This window comes from Telopea speciosissima, chromosome 3 (genome assembly GCF_018873765.1).
Source record: "Telopea speciosissima isolate NSW1024214 ecotype Mountain lineage chromosome 3, Tspe_v1, whole genome shotgun sequence".
NCBI classification, from domain to species: domain Eukaryota; kingdom Viridiplantae; phylum Streptophyta; class Magnoliopsida; order Proteales; family Proteaceae; genus Telopea; species Telopea speciosissima.
Genome location: NC_057918.1, coordinates 29970416 through 29976997, shown reverse-complemented (window position 1 = coordinate 29976997; position 6582 = coordinate 29970416). Strand labels below are relative to the sequence as shown.

General features: G+C 39.0%; 1 long non-coding RNA gene across 1 annotated transcript; it reads right to left on the bottom strand.

Annotated features, from left to right (window-relative positions):
- Positions 1-774: 774 nt before the first annotated feature.
- On the bottom strand, positions 775-6109 carry LOC122656447. The gene is made up of 2 exons (XR_006332105.1): positions 6006-6109; positions 775-929 (listed from the first exon to the last, which is right to left on the bottom strand). It is a non-coding gene; the product is annotated as an uncharacterized LOC122656447 (long non-coding RNA).
- Positions 6110-6582: the final 473 nt, after the last annotated feature.

Below are 6582 nucleotides of genomic sequence, written 5' to 3'. Positions count from 1 at the left end.
CCCATGAGACACCTTGGGATAACCCAGGACGTACAACACCCTAATTTTGTTGTCCCATGGGATAACCCAGGGAGTGCAACACCCTAATTTTGTAGTATATTGGTTTGCGATGGTGAATCATAATGATCCCATGGACCGTAGTTTTGCCTACAGTGTGGTATCAGAGCCACCTTTCCTACCCATGAATATTAGATATAATTAATGGGTAATATAATTATCATGAGTGGGATGCAAATTTGCACATGGGTGGTTAAATTATGGTTGTTGTAACAACCTTCCCATGTGCACATGGGTAGTTACAAGGTTGTTAGTGTAACAATTTGCCCATGTGATGATGGATTTGGTTTTAATTTGTTATTTCCAATTATTGAAACATTGTATCCAAGTGAGAATGATAATTAATTTTTATTTATTTATTTTTTTAATCATAGTTATATGTGGGGAGGGAGCGCACGCTGCCAAACCTCTGCACGTGCCCTCTCCCTTTAACCTACCCTTGTGCGCATCCCCCATGCGGGCTACTGCCTGCGGGCAACAAGCTTGCGGGCTACGGCCTGCAAGCTGCTGTCCGTGGGCTGTAGCCTGTGGGAAGCAGGCCTGCGGCCTGCAACCTTAGGCCTATGGGCTACACAGGGAGTGCCTGCGGCTTGCTCTAATGGGCTGCATGCACTCCCCTTGAATCCCCTCCTGTTTTTAATAATAATAAAAAAAAAGGATTATTTTTCAAAACATAATTTTTTTAATATTTATTTTTTTTTGTTCATGGGGCAATGCTTTTCAAGAGTTATGATATCAATATCGGACTTAACTACAATATCAGCACACTTTTTCCGCAACCTCTCACAAGCTTTGTCACACATATTTGCAACAGATAATATCACCAATAAGTCATCTATTGCTACCTTGTCAAGAATGTCAAGCAGGTGCCTCTGCAATCAAATAAAAAAGGTTGTTTATTCATCTTTCCAGATCGTAGGTTGGAAGGGAAGAAAAATAGAGATTTGTTCATGTACAATAAATAATGGCATCTAAAAATAACGTGTCAGTAGAAGTGGACAGAGTAAGATGGCCCAGTTCAACTGTCAAAAAAAGTTAATTAGGAATTGTAAAACATTATAAAAGCTAGGAAAATACTTAGAAATAAGTCTATTTCGGTGTGTTTTTCAGCAAATAAAAAAACTGTTGATTCCACGTTCACCTTATCTCGTCATTTCAAGAAGCTCCGTCTTACGCTTCTTGATTAGTTTGTTAGCCCAACGAAGAAAGTGTCTTAGTTAGTGAATATATAAGTGTCTTTCTGACCAGTCGATTGCTCTTTAGTGCATTTCTCGAGTTCTATTTCATTATGGATTCAAATCTACTACACGAAAATTCTTAATTTTTTAAAGTTTCAAACATAACAAGGAAGCATATTTGGGCATGGTTGATGGAAAATAGAATCCAACCATGTGATGGGGATAAAGTCATCAATCGATGACAGTTCCATCTCCTCCATGATACAAGAACTTTTCATGCAGAATAACATGAAAGAACAAAATAAAATAACTTTTATTGCATTTCAGTACAATAATTTATGTTAATTTTAATCCTACAAGATTTCTTTTTTGCTTTGAAGACAATTCCTGTAGAATAATTTCCATTGAAACAGAAGTAGCAGCGTCTGGGATCTCCTTCAATACTCTTAACTATTGTGAGAGGTAGACCTGGAGAAAAACCTTCCCCGGTTTTCTATCAGAGGCTTCCGTTATTTACAAAAGTGTTTGTTTTGCACTATGTGGATAGGAAATATTTCAGAACTGATATTGAAAGGGGAGGGCTAGTAATATATGGACAAGGTCAATGCTTGTCAATTCAACGACAACCACATTTCTATGTAATTTGTAGCTCATTAGACATAGAAAGACACATGAGAATTTTGAAGAGACAGAGAAATGAAGAAGGAATTAAGAATTGCTTGTTAGAACATTCAAGGTTTTGTCAAACCCGAATCCGTCCCTATACAGATCTCTAGAATACTATTGAATCAAAATAAATATGAAAAGCATAGTGTACCTGGTACCCACGTATGTTGGTGAAGAACAAATAAAAATGCCTCCATAAGTAGCATCGATCTGTCAGAGAATGAATGCAATCCGCGATGGGGATCTTCTACCGCCTCCTAAACTCTCCCATAGCTCCCTTTCTTGTGGAGAAAAGAGAAAAGAGAATAGTGACTGCAGGGACCCCTCATCAGTTGTATTATAATACTTCCCAAAATCCTGAACCACTTCCACAATGGGCTAGGCCAGGCCAGTCCATCTCAAGAAAATAGTAGTAGCCACGTTAGCCCTTGTATTTTTTGATCCCCATCAATGATCGACCTGATAATTAATTAAGCCCACACTCATCGCATCTTGGGAAAATCCTAACAATCTCCCACTTGGGCTAGATTAATTATAAAGTCATCATTATCAGATGTGGCCATGGGATCTCAATACAACAATAATGCTACTAAACCTTAATCCAGTTAGCAAATATATCGATGTCGAGCAACAATAGAAAATACACCTCAACATACGGCATATCACTTTCTATCAGCTACAAACAAAGATCTACCTACTAACATGAACCTCCTTGAGATAATTTGTACAAGGAATGTCGTCCACATCTGTGATCACAAAAATATCATCATCATCATTCCTTGTGGGTCCTCGAACATATTATGAGCATCGTACAACTCATGGATTACCTTTGAACATCGTCATGATTCTTTGGTAATCGAACGACTTGGTTTATCACCAATCGAACATCTGTGGCTAGAAATAGCCAAACGACTTGGCTCGTCGCCAATAGAACATCCTTGGACCAAAAGGCCCATCAACACATCAATCATATGCATGCATGCAGATGTTATTCATCACAACGAGCAGAAGCATCATAATTGAAATGAAACATATATAAAGTCCTCGCGCTCAACAAGCATATCAACGAGATAGGAAGAACTCTCAATCCACAAACAGAACAATCATGTAAAGAAGCACTCCCACTGATCAAGAGAATTGAACAAACTAAATTGATCAAGTTTGAAATAAAGATTCAAACCACACATCTCGACACAAAGTAATAACAAATTATTAAACTATTCGAATCGATTACTTCTTTTGTTCTCAGTCAAGTTACCATTCTCAAGATTCTTTCTCTTATTGTGCACAATTAGATATCAATTCTTTCAAGGGTATAATCGTAGTTTGTTCAGTGCATCAATTTCTTCAATATGTTCTTCGTGATTTTATTCGCTCATTCATTCCTTTCATTATTTCTTATTTTAATTTAGTGTTTGACTTCATCTTTTCATATTAATAATATATTTTCAATCTATGCCACCGAAGTAGCTTCTGTCAAATGGCTCAAGGCCTGTTATACCCTATAGGTTACAAATTTTTAATCTTTCATTGTTACAATTCTTATTGATGGATTATTCGTTCATGGTTCATTATGCTCGTTGGTTAACAGTCAGTTACCATAATTATTCACTTATTACTTCATCTACCATAATAAGTTATTATTTGTCATTCGTCAACAACAAAATTTCCATCAGTATATATAAAAACAACACATTATAATATTAAAAGTTTCTATATCGCACAAATCAACATATTCTTTAACCATCGTATGTCCATTCATCATTCAAACATGTATCAACATATTATCACAAAATCAGTGGTTCGAAACATTTATCATCAACACATCAGACATATAGTTATTTGCAATCAAGATGATAAATATCAAACAACAATACTTCTTTACAACAACATTGCATTCTTGCCCTTTCGGGTCAAAGGTACACGTCCTTATCGTACCGGTACACATTTTTATCGTACCGTAAATACCGCGAGATAGCAACAACTTTTGAAAATCTCCCTCCACCTTTGGGTGATAGAGAAACCCCTAGGTTATGTACCTTAATAACAATTTATCGTACTCCAATTACAGCTAGATGTCGATGACTTTTAAAAATTTTTCCTTTGGGCGGTAAGAAAACCCCTAGGCCACGCATCCCAAATTCTTTGAGTACAATATCTTTGGATGAACACAGTGCCTTTCCATGAAGAGATCAGTAGTTTTCAGAAATCCTAGCACCTTTGGGCAACTGGAACCCTTAGACGTCTATCCTTCCAATCTATATGCATATCACCTCGTCAAACTTTGATAACAACGCCTTTGGGCTAATGTCACCTGTTCCGCTGCCTTGACAGAACTATAAAAGGATTCAATGGGCCACTTTGGTAGATCACCATTTTACCCTCTCATAATTCCTCAATCAGGTATGTAGCAATATATGTGGAAGTAAACACATTGATCATCCATAATGTGTTATGACATGCACATTTATCGTCCAAGCAGCAATGGTCAATCCAAAATAGTCTAAATCTGCTCAACGTAGCATAATCATCCAAAATAGGTCCCTGTGATTATTAAACATCTAAAATCAGGTACTAGTGGATAGGTCTTGAAATTACGAATGAAACAAGACCAACCCGAGCCCAATCAGATGCTCCACTCGGCCATGCGTCTCTCGAAGGTGACACAATCGTCATTAACAGGTCTCAAAAATTCATCAAAACTATTCAAACAGGATACCCAAAGCATCGATCTTGAAAATACAAGCAAAATGGGGTATCCTAGAACAGTATCCAATCAAAACGGTGTTCCAAAATAGGAAAAGACAGCTTCTGGAACAATAAAAACGTTCTAAAATAGTCGATTCTATTTTCAAAACAACTGAAAAACTTAAAAACCATCAAAATCATAATATTTATTCATACAAAGTATGCCAAATTACATATCAAATCGAAGAGCAAAAAAAAATAGACACACTAGAAAAAACCACGTCTCAAAATTCATCCAAATGAACCCACACGGTCTATTTAAAGTTTTCTGGTCATTTCCCCCCCTTTTTTTTGTTTGTATTAAATTCGAACCAAACCGGTCCGAATCAAACCAAACCAAATCAACCAACTTGGACCGAACCCGATTTACCTGAACCGGACCGTTGGTCCACCCATCCAGGTAAAAAATGGGTTTCTAAACGGGCCTCAGGTCGGGTCAACCATCCGGGTCTGGTCAACCTTGATCGGGTCAGAAATCTTTGACCGGGTCTGGGTCAGGTTTGACCAGGGTCGGGTCAACTTTTAACCCGGGTCGGGTCAACTTTGATCGGGTCAAACTTGACCCATAAGGAACAGGGCTGACGTCAACATTGCTATGGAAAATTTTTTTTTTCCTACAACGGCCGCCGACGAGTGGATCTCACTCGCGCCTTCTGGCGGCGCGTGTCAACCGCTGACTGGGACGATCCACCCACTACCGTGATCGTCTCTTCGAGCTCTTCGTACCCATACAAAAAAACTCTGACTTTTGTCGGTGGAAAATTCCAGCAGAGGCGAAAACGTGCGGTTCCACTAAAATCCGGCCAAAATCCCTATTTCCACTGTCAAAACTCGATCCAGGTTCTTAATCAATCGATCCTAGGTCCGTATGGTTGGCTCTGATACCACTTGTTAGAACATTCAAGGGTTTTGTCAAACCCGAATCCGTCCCCATACAGATCTCTAGAATACGATTGAATCAAAATAAATAGGGAAAGCATAGTGTACCTGGCACCCACGTTTGTTGGTGAAGAACAAATAAAAATGCCACCATAAGTAGCATCGATCTGTTAGAGAATGAATGCAATCCGCGATGGGGATCTTCTGCCGCCTCCTAAACTCTCCCACAACTCCCTTTCTTGTGGAGAAAAGAGAAAAGAAAATAGTGACTGTAGGGACCCCTCATCAGTTGTATTTATAATACTCCCCAAAACCCTAACCCACTTCCACAATGGGCCAGGTCGGGTCGGTCCATCTCAATAAAATAGTAGCAGCCACGTCAGCCCCTGTATTTCTTGATCCCCATCAATGATCGACCCGATAATTAATTAAGCCCACACTCGTCGCATCTTGGAAAAATCCTAACATTGCTTATACCTGATACAGAGCCACCAGTTCGAAAATCTGGAAAGTGAAAGAGGCATATAACACCTCCACCATGAAATCGATCACTGGTCGGCAGCCAATATGCGAGCAATCTTCATCTACCCCTCTATCAGGAGAACTGAAGAATTTCCTAAAGAAACAGATGCTGCTGCTGCCACTATTATCGTTTGAGTCAGACAAGGTCGTACGAGATTCCATGAGCAATGAAAGAGAATGATAGTACACCAGAGATCAAACACGAAAACGCCATTAGAGAGCTTGAGAATATCATAAATCAACCATGAAAACGCAGATAAGAAAGAAGATGAAAAACTAGGAAAGAGAAAGAGACATAGATTCACAGTGAAGCTTGGATGCCTTCAAGAAAGTCAGCAGAGAGAGAGACGGTGGGGAAAGGAAGGGTGGAGGAAAAGTATCCAAAGCTCCCATCCCTCATTAGCTACAGACATGAACGGATGAGAGACGATGGAATAGAGAACCTGACGAAGGTGGGCCTCACTTAAGATCTCATCTAAAGTATAATCACTATCGCATTGGAATAAAAGGTGGGATCCACCATAACAACCAA